This window comes from Pantherophis guttatus, chromosome 3, assembly GCF_059756535.1.
Source record: "Pantherophis guttatus breed Tessera chromosome 3, ASM5975653v1, whole genome shotgun sequence".
Lineage (NCBI taxonomy): Eukaryota > Metazoa > Chordata > Lepidosauria > Squamata > Colubridae > Pantherophis > Pantherophis guttatus.
The window spans coordinates 14,182,930-14,197,784 of NC_142065.1; the positions used below are offsets into that span (position 1 = coordinate 14,182,930).

General features: G+C 42.0%; 1 pseudogene; it reads left to right on the forward strand.

The window, feature by feature from the left end:
- Window positions 1-12,926: 12,926 nt before the first annotated feature.
- On the forward strand, window positions 12,927-13,561 carry LOC148114497 (uncharacterized; annotated as a pseudogene).
- The last annotated feature ends 1,294 nt before the right edge of the window (window positions 13,562-14,855 follow it).

Here is a 14,855-nt window from a genome sequence, read left to right on the forward strand (position 1 = left end):
ATGCTCATCTGACATTGATGATAGTCCTGAGCAAGTTGGTGCGTCTGGTGATAGCCAAACATCCGAGGCTTCAGAAAATGGTGAGCGAAGAGATCCGGCCTGCGTGAGAGAGTCAGGTGTGAGAGAGCTGGTCGTTACTCAGAATGGTAGATGCTCACACCCCCCTGATAGACTCAATTTGTAGAAAGTGTTGCTGTTATTAGAAAAGGGGAGATGTTATGGGGTTGTGTTGCTTTTAATCTTTATCTCTATGTGCCTCTATGAGGTGTTTCCGGTTCCTGAGTGTTGCCTTTGAAGACGCTTTATAAGCGTTGTTTGTTAGTTTTACTTTGTTAATAAAAGCATATCCGAAACAGTCTCCTGCTTGAGCAGGAGGTTGCACTAGAAGTCCTCCAAGTTCCCTTCTAACTCTGTTCTTCTGTTCTTGATTTTTGCACTCCACCATAACTGGATCAGTGTCTGTCCGTCCCCCAAATTCCTGATATCTGATTTAGTGAAAAATTTCTATTCAGATTTCCTTTCTATATTTTTGCACAGCTGCATTTCATCCAGATGTGTGGGCTCCCTCCCTCCCGTCTTCCTATCCCCTTTCTGGTTTGTGTTGGGCAAAAGAACAAATTCCTTTGAAAAATGCCTTTCCCTTCATGTTGCCCTCCCATAATTAATTTCGGAGTATCTGAGCAGCAAGGATTCCATCAATTAATCAATATATTCTTGTTTCTTCTAAGTGCCACTTGAATAATATTTGCAGTTGTACACAAATGGCCATGTGCTGCATATCCGTGGCAGTTTTTAAAGGCAGGCTCCAGTTTTGTACAAATCAAGGCTTTTATCAATGAAGGTTTTATTAATATTTCAAAAGTTTTCCTCATTTATTCCAAACTTATTCATAGAACCCTGTCTGATGATTAAAAACAGGAGCTGCCTCTAAGAAGAGAACGGCCTGATTGGGTTGTGCAAAGGAAATGAATATGTCTCTTCTCCCAGGAGTTGCTGTAATTCTGAGAGGTGTATTGGTAGCCATGGCAGAAGAGAAGAGAAGAGAAGAGAAGAGAAGAGAAGAGAAGAGAAGAGAAGAGAAGAGAAGAGAAGAGAAGAGAAGAGAAGAGAAGAGAAGAGAAGAGAAGAGTTGGAAAGGACCTTGGAGGTCTTCTAGTCCAACCCCCTGCTTAGGCAGGAAACCCTATACCATTTCAGACAAATGATTGTCCAACATCATCTTAACAACTTCCAGTGTTGGAGCATTTACAACTTCTGGAGGCAAGTTGTCCCACTGATTAATTGTTCTAACTGTCAGGAAATTTCTCCTTAGTTCTAAGTTGCTTCTCTCCTTGATGAGTTTCCACCCATTGCTTCTTGTCCTTCCCTGAGATGCTCTGGAGAATAGCTTGACTCCCTCTTCGTTATGGCAGCCCATCAGATATTGTAATCTACATGATACTGCTATCATGTCACTCAAAGTCTTTCTTTCCATTAAACTAGACATACCCAGTTCCAGCAACTGTTCTTTATATGTTTTGGCTCCAGTCCCTGTGAAGAGCTGGAATACAATAAATCTACCCTTGAGGTAAATATATCCTTCCTTGATAGCAGGGAAATTTTTATACAGAATGTCTGCTTGCAATAGTGCAGCTAGATTTGGATCTCGGGGTGAAGTTAGACGCAGAATCACTTCTAGGTTTTCTTGATGGATCTTCATCTCAGAGAGGAACACATGATCAAACAGGATTGGCAACCAAGCCTAGGCTGACATAGAAATTTGAGAACACATCAAGGGCATACATATGCATACAGTGAAGGAGAGAATGAGAGAGGCAACCAATTGTTCCTTTGATTATATCTTCCTTAGATTTCTTCTTTTTTTGCTGCAATGCTACATTTTGCATTAAGTTAAGACATGACTGCTTAAAGGGAGCAGTTCAGTAGTTCAGTTAGTTGTACTTTTAAAATCAAGACAGGAGTGTTGTACCTTTTTAATTTGCTTTATCTGAATTAAAATGAAGTCAATATATATGGGGCATGGGTGAAATCCAGCAGGTTCTAACAGGTTCTAAAGAACCGGTAGTGGAAATTTTGAGTAGTTCAGAGAACCGGCAAATACCACCTCTGGCTGGCCCCAGAGTGGGGTAAGAATGGAGATTTTGCAATATCCTTCCCCCAGGAGGGGAGGGAATGGAGATTTTGCAGTATCCTTCCCCTGGAGTGGGGTGGGAATGGAGATTTTGCAATATCCTTCCCCTGCCACACCCACCAAGCCACGCCCACAGAACCTGTAGGGAAAAATTTTGGATTTCACCCCTGATATGGGGGTATCCTAAGTATGTGATGGTGCTCTTGGAAGAAATATCCATCTGGTTCAGTGCCAAGCCGGGAGAAAGACACTGGCAACATGGAGAGTGATTGGAAAGATGGTTTAATGATGAAGCAGAACCACCAAGCACATGGTTCTCTGGTGTAGCTGAACACATTAAGTTGAGAATGGGGGGGGGTGCTTTTATACCTTCTCTTGGGCTTTGCACTTCAGCTTCCTGTTCCTGTGCAAGAACATGTATTCTATTACCTGTTGTCAGACTCCCATGGGGCCCTGTAGGGGTCATGTTTGTTTGAGCTAAGATTGGTTGAAGTTTGGACTGCTGATGCAATGTCCTTAGGAGATTGTGCAATGTGGTGAACTCTGTGTCTTCTGCTAAATAGTCCTATTATGTCCTGAAGGGTCATGTCTTAATCCCATCACCCTGGAACTGAAGGTCTTTTGTCTTGTAGATAGGCTGGTCCAGTCCTCTGGAGCTATTAAGAAATGTGGGGGCTGCTTTCCAAGGGCAAGCTTCTCTTTTAAGGAAATATAATATTCTGTCTTCTTAATATTTCTCAAAATATTCCATTCTTCTAGGAAAGGGGTGGGTGCTAACTTTCTACAATGGACTTCATTCATGTTGTAGTTGGTGGGGTGTGGGCAACAGCAACTTGAGATGAAAGATAATTTTTAGATGTAAAAGCCTAGCTTGCTTACATGAATATGCTGGGTTAAACTAGGCATAGGGTATTTTTATGGCATACTGGTCAAACACCACCAAAACTGACTGATACTTTTCTTACAATTAGCAGTAACAGTAGTAACAGTAACAGAGTTGGAAGGGACCTTGGAGGTCATCTAGTCCAACCCGCTGCTCACGCAGGAGACCTGGTCTAGGGATTCGAACCGCTGAACTGCCGAACCTTTCTGATCGACAAGCTCAATGTCACTGAGCCACCTAGTCAGCCTAGTCAGACAGAACTTGCTGCATGCACGATGTGAAAAATCTGAATTCAAACAGTTTGGTAGTTTGATCTTATAGAAAGACGCTGATAAATATATGCAAGGAAGGGAATTCATATGTTAATTTATGAAATTATTATTTGTATTTATTTACATAATTTATATCCTTTCTAAGGGTGATAATTGAATTGATGCTATCTGTGCGGAACGAAGATGGCAAAACAGGAGCCGGTTGTTCCCAGGCTAAACAGAATTGTTATATCAACACATTAGGTGGTTTTCAAGGCCTCCTGTATAATGGCCACGTATCTATGGCCAGTGAAAAGAAAAAGGTTGGAATTTTACTCTGTTAGTACAGATCTTTGAAAGGGTTTTGACTCATGCATACAAAACATCTGGGTCTGCGGTGCTTTTCACATTTTGTTGCTACCAGTTCGCCGCATGCGCACATGCTCACTTTGTGCGCATGCGCACCTTCCATACATGTACCCAGCCTTCTGCACATATGCTTTGCTCATGCACGTGCATTCCGTGGATGCAGCCGACCTCAAAATCATGCCTAAATAGAACGGCATAGAGCTGGGGCACGTGGGTGGGCCCACCTGCGATCTCCTCTACCGGTTCGCACGAACCAGTATGAACCGGTTGTATATCACCTCTGATCTGGGTGTATATGATTTCATTTTTGTCTGCAATCAAGAGATTAATCTTGTCAAAGAAAGGGGTACAAAGTATGGTTTGCTGGACTTGTCTGCTCCGAAGCCCAATGCTGTCTTATTAAACATTCTATGTAAAGGTTTTGATTGACCCACTCAATAATGGATGACAGAAATCAGTATCTACGGGTCCGTCTATCGGTGATCACGGTATATAGAGGATTTTTGCCTGGAACATAAGTACAATAAATGGTAAAGAGCACGAATTAATGAGTGAAAGGAATGAAAGAAAAATAAGGTTTAGGAGAAATAAGGGCAATGGGAAAGAATGCAATAGACCTGAATTCAAAGAGTTTGATCTTATAGAAAGAAGCTGATAAATGTATGCAAGGAAGGGAATGTATATGTTAATTCATGAATTCATTATTTGCTTTTATTTCCATAATTTATATCCTGTCCAATTTTACAACTCCAGGCGGCTTGCATAAAAGCATCCTGAAAGGATATGCACAAAAATAAGAATCCTTAGTGTTTGTTGCACATGGTATTCCATTTAACAGCGCTAATGGAAAAATCCATTGAGCCGAGGAACTCAAATTATAATCATATTTCCTCCCAATAACAGGGCATTCCCAGAGGCATATAATCTACCTACCAATAGATAGGAAAAGAGCCCTGGTGGTGCAGTGGTTAAAGTGAAGTATTGCAAGCAAACTCTGCCCGCAGCCTGGAGTTCGATCCTGACAGGTCTCAAGTTTGACTCAGCTTTTCATCCTTCCAAGGTTAGAAAAACGAGGACCCAGATTGTTGGGAATACTATGCAAATAATGCTCCTATATTATAAATTGTGCAGAGTGTGCTCTAAAGAACTACAGGGCAAATAGCCTAAACGCTATTGCTATTGCGGATGCTTCTGATGATAGCAAGAAATAGAATAGAATAGAATGGAAGGGAAGGGAAGGGAAGGGAAGGGAAGGGAAGGGAAGGGAAGAGAAGAGAAGAGAAGAGAAGAGAAGAGAAGAGAAGAGAAGAGAAGAGAAGAGAAGAGAAGAGAAGAGAAGAGAAGAGAAGAGAGAAGAGAAGAGTTGAATTGGAAGGAACTTGGAGGTCTTCTAGTCCAAATTAGTCCAGTTTCTCTCTACCTTTGTACTCTGTACTCCCTCTCAGTCTCCCCCACTCACAGCCAGCAGCTCCTCCCACCAGCCTCTGGGAAGTTAAAGTTAATGCTAATACAGTTTCTCTGTAGAAAGGGAAAGATACTAAAGTTGACATAATGAAGATGTGAACCAGTTGCTCCTGCTTTCCCTATTCGATATATAAAGCTGGTTGAACTCTATACATTGGCTTGATATTCTCTAAAGATACCTATGTGAAGTTTCCGAAAGATGCCCTAATTAATTCATAAGCCATGAGCCAAATTTCAAAAGAAATACAGTCATTTATTAGGAGCATCATTTTGGCAATATTCGGATGCAGTTAGAACTAATCCCACGTAGATTTGTTTCCCCATGACTCTGTCTCTCCCCTCCTCTCTGGCCATATCATAAATCACATTCTCCAATTAACCACTTTGGCTGGCTCTGAAACCCAACACCCTCCTACTGATTGCGGTAAGAAAGCATCTATGGAATGCAGCTTCAGTTATGGAAATCAATCAGCTCTATCAGTTCTCCCTCCCTCCTGCTTGAAAGCTTAGTAAATTGACAACCTATTTAAGTTACTGGTATTGATTCATTGGATCATGGCACAAGGACAGGAACACCTAATCGTTTGGCCAATCTGCTTGTAGCTCATGCAGAGACCTAAATTCAACCCAATTTTCTAGACAGGGCTCAGAGGTACCTCCTCCCACCAATATAGCTGCATCACAGTTGTGAGTTTTTCTCCCTTTTGAGTCAACTTTAATCAGAATTCCACCTCCAGGCTTATTCATCAGAATTTTAAAAGGCACTAAAATCTTCCTTTTCTGGAGGAGTTTGCCAATTTTTAATTTGTTTGTATCCAGTCTTTATTGTTTTTATAAATAACTCAAGGCAGCGAACACACACAATATTTCTTCTTCCTCTTGTTTTCCTCACAACAACAACCCAGTGAGGTGGGTTGGGCTGAGAGAGAGTGACTGACCCCAAATCACCTAGTTGGCTGTCATGCTTAAGGGAGAACTAGAACTCATGGTCTCCTGGTCATTGGCGCAAAGCCATCCAGCTGGTTTCCATGTCTAAACCAGGACTAGAACTCACCATTTCCTGGTTTCTAGCATAGTGCCTTAACCACTAAACCAGGGGTCAGCAACCTGTGGCTCCGGAGCTACATGCGGCTCTTTGGGCCCTCTGCTGTGGCTCCCTGTCAGGTGATCCCACCATTGGCTGGCCCCGCCCCTCGCGCTCCCCTCCCAATCACTCCTCACCTGGCCTGAGAAGGTAAGGGCAACAGCGGGGGATGGAGAAGCGGCCAGGGCAGAGACAGAGAGATACAGAGAGAGTGGGAGAGAGAGATACAGAGAGAGAGGGAGATGGGAGGGAGGGAGGGGAGAGAGAGATATGTCAAAAGGATTATATGGTTCCCGGTGTTTTTTAACAACTGGTTCTCTGCCCTAATGATCGAATGAGTAGGCGTGGCTAGGGGGGGTATCATGTGACTGGTGGAAGTGAGTGACATCGAGCTGGCCACACCCACCCAAGTTTTGTGGCTCTCGGTGTTTTCTTTTCTGTGGGAAATGGGTCCAAATGGCTCTTTGAGTATTTAAGGTTGCAGACCCCTGCACTAGACCAAACATTATGGCTCATTCAGGTTATGGGAGTTCTATATTTTAGTTGTGATTTTAAATTTGATTGTAGTGAAATATTTATTAATTTTTGAAATCGGAATGTCTTATTTTGTACTATGCCTAGTTATAGGCACATGAAAAATAATACTACTAATTATCCTTCATTGGCATTACAATCATCTCCTTTTTTCATCAGCACAAAAGATCTTCCTGTAACATTTACAAAGCTCTAATTTGAGTCTCTCTCTCTCTTCAATCATTGACAAGCCACAATATGGATCAAAATATTTCCATTCAGTGGAGTTTTAAAAAGAGGAAAAGTTTGCAAGATAATTTAAATATTCTTCAGATCTAGAACTATGTTGCCAAAATTCCACATTGAGAAGGAAAGATCAAAGCATTTGAAAGTTCTAGTTTTGATTATGATAGTTAAGGATGATGATGATGATGATGATGATGATGATTATTATGATTATGATGATGATGAATCAGAATAGAGCTGGAAGGGACCTTGGAGGTCTTCTAGTCCTACCCCCTGCTCAAGCAGGAAAACCTATACTATTTCAGACAAGTGGCTGTCCAGTCTCTTCTTAAAAGCCTCCAGTGATGGAGCTCCCACAACTTCTGAAGACAAGCAGTTCCACTGGTTAATTGTCCTCACTGTTAGGAAGTTTCTCCTTAATTCCTTGATTAGTTTCCATCCATTGTTTCATGTCCTGCCTTTTGGTGCTTTGGAGAATAAATTGACCCCCTCCTCTTTGTGGCAGCCTCTCAAATACTGGAATATGTTGTGGCTCCGTTGCCTGAGCCTGGGCTATCCACAGATGCAGACTCTGAGAGTGAGGGAGAGGAGTTGGCAAGGCCTCCTTCTCCAGGACCCTCCTCTCTGGCAATGCCTCCGGAGGACACCGAAGGCCAAACGATAGGCTCAGAGCCAAGCACGTCCCCGCAGCCACAGGTGGACAGCGATGAAGTAGATAAGTGCTGGCTGGACCCACGGCAGAGGCGCAGGGAGAAGCGTGCACAGCAGAGGGGAAGGCGTGCCAGAGATTAGTTGAGTCACTGGACCACACCCCACAGGGTATAAATGTGGGTGTGGTGGCTGGTTCAGTTTGTGACAAGCAAAAACTAGAAATAATCCATGATCTCTGCGTTACTGGACTTCTACCTGCCTTGTCGGACTGCATTTGGACTAATTCTTGTATTGTTGAAACTTTGCCTGCTTTATCGGAATGCTTGCAGTCTAATCTTTGTTTTGTGTGAGTAAAGTCTGAATTGGCAGCTAGCCACTGGGTTGCTGCCAGCTTTATCTTCAAAGATTTTGTCGTGTGGCTTATTAACTCCGGGCCGTCTGTGGGGGTGCGTGTGTGGGACGGGGACAGAACAGAATACTGCTATCATGTCCCCTCCTTCTTTTCTCTAGACTAGCCAAACCCAAATCCTGAAACCGTTCTTCATATGTTTTTGTCTCCAGGCCTTTAATCATCTTAGTTACTCTTCTTTGCACTTTTTCCAAAATCTCAACATCTTTTTTGTAATGTGGTGACCAAACCTGGATGCAGTATTCCAGGTGTGACCTTACTAAGGCTTTATAAAGCGGTACTAATACTTCATACAGTTTTGATTCCATGTCTCTGTTTATACAATCAAGAATTCTATTAGCTTGATAGATGATGATGATGATGATGATGATGATGATGATGATGATGATGATGAAATTTCTGCTGGAGAATGCTCAGCAGATGATGGTAATTTAGGGTCAATTCAAGTTTTATCCCAAAGCTTAAGATTTAGAAACACCTTCACATATGTTTGGACATTTTATAAGTTTATTTAAATCCTTTTTTATAGAGAAGTGACGGCGAACCTTTTCGGCACCAAGTGCCCAAACCGGAAAGTGCGTGCTGGAGCCCCGAAAACACATAGACCAGCTGGTGTTCTGGTTTCGGGCGCACACATGTGCACCAGCCAGCCAGCTGGTCTTTGGGTTTCTGGGGCTCCAACATGCACGAAAATCAGCTGGTCGGCGAGCATGCTCATGCCAGAAAACAGAAGAGCAGCTGGCAATGGCGTGCATGCCCACAGAGAGGGCTCTGCATGCCACGTCTGGCACACGTGCCATAGATTTGCCATCACAGTTATAAAAAATAAAAAGTCTGTCAGAATATTTATGAACTGGGACAGACATGGCAACAGGTCAGCCATTGGGGACTTGCTGGAATAGAACAGGGTAACAAGATTAGCCAATGTATAGGCATAGCAACTACCATATTTTTCGGAGTATAAGATGCACCGGAGTATAAGACGCACTGGAGTATAAGACGCAGCTTAGTTTTTGGGGAGGAAAATAGGAAAAAAAATCTGCCTACCAGGTATTCATCTGGCTAGCGTCCTTAGTCTGGTCAGCTTCAGCACATTAGTTTGCTGGGTTTTTATCCCCTGCTTGGGGATAAAAAAACAGCTTTTAAGGCACAGCTGAGAAGAAGCAGCAATGAGAAAAGCAGGCAAAACACCGGGAGATCGTTTCACTCAGCTAGCGCTTAGTTAGGGCTGAAAAAAAGCTGCTAAAGAACATCTGAGAGTCAGAGCAAAGCATGGAGATCGCTTCACTCACTAGGGCCTCGTTAAAGCACAGTGGAGAGTCGAGGGAGCAGGCAAAGCTGGGAAGATCACTCGTTAGTGCCTCGTTACCACCTTGTTAGGGCTGAAAAAAAGCTTTGAAAAAGCTACATTTGGAGTATAAGATGTACCCAAATTTTCAGCCTCTTTTAGGGGGGAAAAGGTGCATCTTATACACTGAAAAATACGGTAAGTCAGCCAATGAGGGCTGTTTGGGAGCTGAAACAGCTTGGAGCCTGGGCGTGGCTTAGGCTTAGCTTAACTACCCTGTATAGAGGAGGTTTTCTTTGTCTGTGTTAAGCTCTGAGCTCTGAAGCTGCAAACAAGTCTGGTCTTGTCTGCTCTGAATTGCTGGAACCGAAAGCAGTCCCTCCTCTCTACCACCTTGGAAGAATCTGCTGTTGATATTGTAAATTTACTTCATGTGTTATTATGTATATAAAGAAGTTAATGAATTCTGCTGAATCAGTTTACCTGTGTGTGCTTTCTGGATTTGATTTGGCGACAAACTCTGACAAAATCTCCCTATCCCTTACAGTGAAATATAAAGAAGCCACTTGATCTAGAAGCTAGTGCTTTTATGTTTGTCTGGAGCCTGGATCAATCAAAGGAATATGTTAAAAAAAAAGAAAGAACCATGACAGCGAGAAAGAGGAAACTAGGGATAAAATACTGCTAAAAGATCCTAGATATTGCCATTGGCTCTAGTAAACTAGACTAATCCCATTGCATGCATGCATAAACAAATAAACAAAAATACTAATCTAAGCTCTCCCTTTCTTTCTCCAAAAAGACCAGATAGCAGTAGCCATCTTTCCATTTTTCCTGAAGGCTTCAACATAACACTTAAGCCAGGGGTGGGTTCTACTTAACTTTACAACCAGTTTGCATCGCGCCCGAGCGCTTGCTTCACTCGCGCGCGCCCGCACTATTCTGCGCATGGGCAGATGCTTCTGCGCATGTGCAGATCACTTATGATGATGTCTGGGTCAGTGGGTGGAGCTTCCCGGCAATTTTACTACCAGTTCTTGCGAACCGGGGGCAACCCACCACTGATTTAAGCACTTCTCTGCATAAAAAAAGAAAAGAAAAAAAGAGGGTGAAATGGATATACACAAAGCTTTTGTATAAACTATTAGACAATCCTATGCAATTCTTTGTCATGCTTTCCTGGCAAAAAGAACTGAACACTTACCCCATCAACTGCAGTCCTACTGTTCAGAGGTGGGTTTCAGCAGGTTCTGACCAGTTCTGGAGAACCGGTAGCGGAAATTTTGAGTAGTTCAGAGAACCCGTAGTAAAAATTCTGACTGGCCCCACCCCCATCTATTCTCTGCCTCCCAAGTCCCAGCTGATTGGAAGGAAATGGGAATTTTGCAGTATTCTTCCCCTGGAGTGGGGTGGGAATGGAGATTTTACAGTATCCTTCCCTTGCCATGCCCACCAAGCCATGCCAAGCCCACCAAGCCACACCCACCGAACCGGTAGTAAAAAAATGTGAATCACACCACTGCTACTGTTGACCTGTGCTATGTCCAATCCCAAACATTTGTTTTTAACAATTAAGAACAGGTAACAGGGTTGTTTTATTTAATCTTCCTGGTTACGTTAAGTCCTGTCTTCCTGTCCCACCAACATAACCCTCAACTTCATGGAGGACCTTAAACCCTTCCATCACAACCAGGTGTCACCCTATGTATAATGATGATGATTAAGGGTTTACTTCATATTTTAGAAAGTTACTAAATGCTTTTAATTTAGATTAAACCTAAGGACTCTTTTAGTGTTATGGAGCCGAGTGATTTACTAAAGGATAGGAAGCATTCATCCATAATATCTAGAGAGATCTTTCTGAGCACACACACCCCATGGGCAAATGGTGTAACTTTGATACATGCTTACCATGAATTTTAAATGCAGGCATAATAAATTAGGCTTAAAATGCACCTAGGGCTTTAAGGATATATGCTACTTTCCAAATGAATTACTGACATAGATGTAAGAAACCAGAATCATACCGAGTCATATTCATTGGGGAAAATGCCCTGTGATTTTTTTTTTTTGTGCAAAACCAGTATATCAAAGATATCCATGGAGCGCTGTGTGACATAAAGAGCGGAAAGATTATTTATAGAACAATATGGAACGAAAGAGCATCTACAAAATCAATGAAAGACTCAGCTGTGAGTGAGCAATTTTGAAAGCAATGCAGATTCGTCAGCACTATCCGACCAATATCTTGTGGTTAGTTTCTTCCCATGGTGATTTATCTATTTATTTGTTTGATGAAGCAATTCCTAAACCTCTAGCGAAGTTACAAGGCCATCTCAATATATACGCTGTGATAAAGCTTCATTAAAATTAAGCAAAAAACTGGCATGACAGGAATTAAATGGTAAGGGGGAAAATCAGAAGCCAACACGCACACCTCTGAGTTCCTTCAATTAAAAAAGACTGTTAGGCCTGGAAGCCATCTTTTTTGTTGGGCCTTCAGGCCTGCCACATTTCCTACTGTGGGAAACAGGGAGGGGGGATTCTATGGAGCCAGGGTGATATCTAGTCATAATAACATTCCTTTCTCAGAGAGTCAAGGACATCTTGCCCTGCACCTGGAGGGCTGGAACTGGGAGGCATCTCCAGTTGGGACAGTGCTTTGATTGGACCATGTGATGGATATGTAGGTGTTGGGCAGGGACTTGAACTTTTCTTTGGGGACAGGGTGGATTTGATTTAAATCGAGTTGATTTAAATCACAATTTAAATCATGATTTAAATCACTAGTAAAAAGGCTTGATTTAAATCAACTCGATTTAAATCATAATTTTTAAAGAGCAACTGTCATCTCTGCTACTCCTTTGACCCACTGTTGACTCACTGATAGTCCCAGTGTTGCAGAATATACAGCCTCATGCTACATAACTAAGCTCCATTTCATGCTGAGTAAGCTAAATTATTTATGTATCTTAAATAGAAAACTATCTTACGATAGATTTTTACCCCAAAAGTTTTTTTATTAAAATAAATTCGATAAAAATAAAAAAAAATCCGATTTAAATAAAAAAAATCTGATTTTTTTGATTTTTTAAAAAAAATCATTGATTTTTATCCACCCTGTTTGGGGAGGGGGGGAAACCTGGAAGCTTTCAGATTTGGGGTTTCCCAGATGTGCCAATATGACACCTCTGAGAAAATGGGACTTTGAGGAACTTCAAGCCTCAAAATTTTCTTTCGTTGGGGGTAACTTGGAACCCTGACATTGAGTTCATTTATATATTTATGCCTATTATATATATTATGTAATTCTGTTATCTATCAGGAGCCCAAAGCCCTTCTGACTTTGCTTTTCAGAAGGCCACACAAAGTGAACACATAATCCAGGGACCCTGCAAACCGTCATCAAATGAGTCAGTTGCTAAACATACGATTTTTGATCATGTGACTATGTCGATACTGCGACAGTCGTAAATGTGAAAAACAGTCATAAGTCACTTTTTTCAGTGTCGTCGTGATTTTGAACAGCTATAAGTGAACTGTTGTACGTTGAGGACTACCTGTATTGTTGATAGAAAAAACAACTTGTCCAACTTGAAAGGAATTTTATTATTTTCACCTCTTTTAGCTCTTATCTATGTTTCTGCCTAAAAATGATAAGAAACACTCCACTACCAAACACCCACAAAAGAAAGATATCTCTACCAATGACAACCCAAACGACTCCTGGACATGCTTTAAATGTACTGAAACTATCAAGAATAATGAGGATATCATGAAATGCTACCCATGTGACAAGTACGCCCACCACACCTGCTTAAAAGTAACCAAACAAGTGGCCAATTTTCTACAAACATCAGCTGCATGTCCATCGTGTTTACTTAAGCTGGACAAATTAACTGTCCTGTCTGATAGAGTCGAAACCATAGAAACATCCATTGATTCCATAGAAGCATGCTTAGAAGCACATTTACAAGCACGTTTACAAGCACGTCTAACATCTTTTGAAAAAAAAGTACAGCACAGAAAAGTCAATACACAACAGCTCAAAATCCTATCTCAATTCAACAACCACTACCATTACCACAACCACAAATAACCACCAACCCGGCAAATAATATCTCCATACTCATCAAAGATGCCATCAAAAGTGAACAGAAACATCCACACGCTATTCTATTTGGTCTAGATGACACCAACGAATCTGATGATATCACTAAGATTCTCAACATTATCAGCAATTCTCATATATCGAGTGTTGTGTTCGGCTGAAGAACACGTGTTAAATAAAGAGAAGCTGATTGGTCCTGTCGCTGGAAGCTTGCTGGCGGGAGATTGGAGCCCTACAATTGGCTGAGCCACTGACAGCTCGAGTATAAAAGAGCTGTCAGCCGACGGAGCGCTCGCTTGCTTTCCTACCTGTTGTTGGTTGTTGTTCTCAATAAAAGAGCTGTTAGATCGTTAACCTGCATCTCCTCCTTTATTGCTTGTTGTTCTGGGAATAGAACACTGGTGAAATCATCTTCCAGAGATGGCCCTGAATTCAAGTACAGTGGCGGCTTGGTAGCCCCACGATTTTGTAGAGTCGTTTGCAAGAATGAATCCAGCAAACGCAAATTCGTTTATACAATAAACTCCATCACCAAAAACAACACCAACCATAACGAACTTTGCTCGTGGCCTGACCTATCCATACTGCAACGAGCCCACTCCCGTGAACTCAGCTCTGAAGTTAAAAGACATCAAGAACAAGGAGAGACTGACTTATACATTGACTACCACGCTGACTGTATCAAAAGTAAGTCCTGCAACCCACATCCTAACATCCAACCCCCCCATCATCCAAAATTAACCTTACTGTTAGTTGACCTCACCCCTTTCCTAAGAGGTCTGTAAGGGGCATGCATAAGTACACCAGTGTGCCTACCCTCCCTGTCCTAATGTTCCCTTTATTTGTATTCATTTTATGCATTCAATTCATGCTTATACTTATATCTGTTATCTAGTGCATGCTTAACAAATAAAATACATAAATAAAAAGGTACTTGCGGGTCCGCCTTCTGCCACCAATTGCCTCCCACCGGCCAGTTCGCTCCCACACAGAGGGCCTCCTCAGGGTGCCGTCCGCCAGACAATGTTGGCTGGCGACTCCCAGGGGGAGAGCCTTCTCTGTGGTGGCACCCACCCTCTGGAACAATCTACCCCCAGAGATACGAGTGATCCCAGACCTCCGGACTTTTCATCGGGCCCTTAAAACCTATTTTTTTCAGTTAGCCGGGCTGTCCTGATTTTATGGTTGGTTTTAAAATTGATACTGATTTTAATTGAAATGTTTTAAATTATGGGCCAAATTTCATTTAATTATTTTAAATCTATTTTAACTTTTGTGTATGAATGTTTTATATTTGGCTGTTTACCGCCCTGAGTCCGAAAGGAGAAGGGCGGTATAGAAATCTGAAAAATAAAAAATAAATACTAAAAAATAAATGAAAATTTTGGCCATGGTGCAGCTGCAAAACCGGTACTGATTCTTGCAGTTATCGGTAGCTCATTCGTGATTCGATTG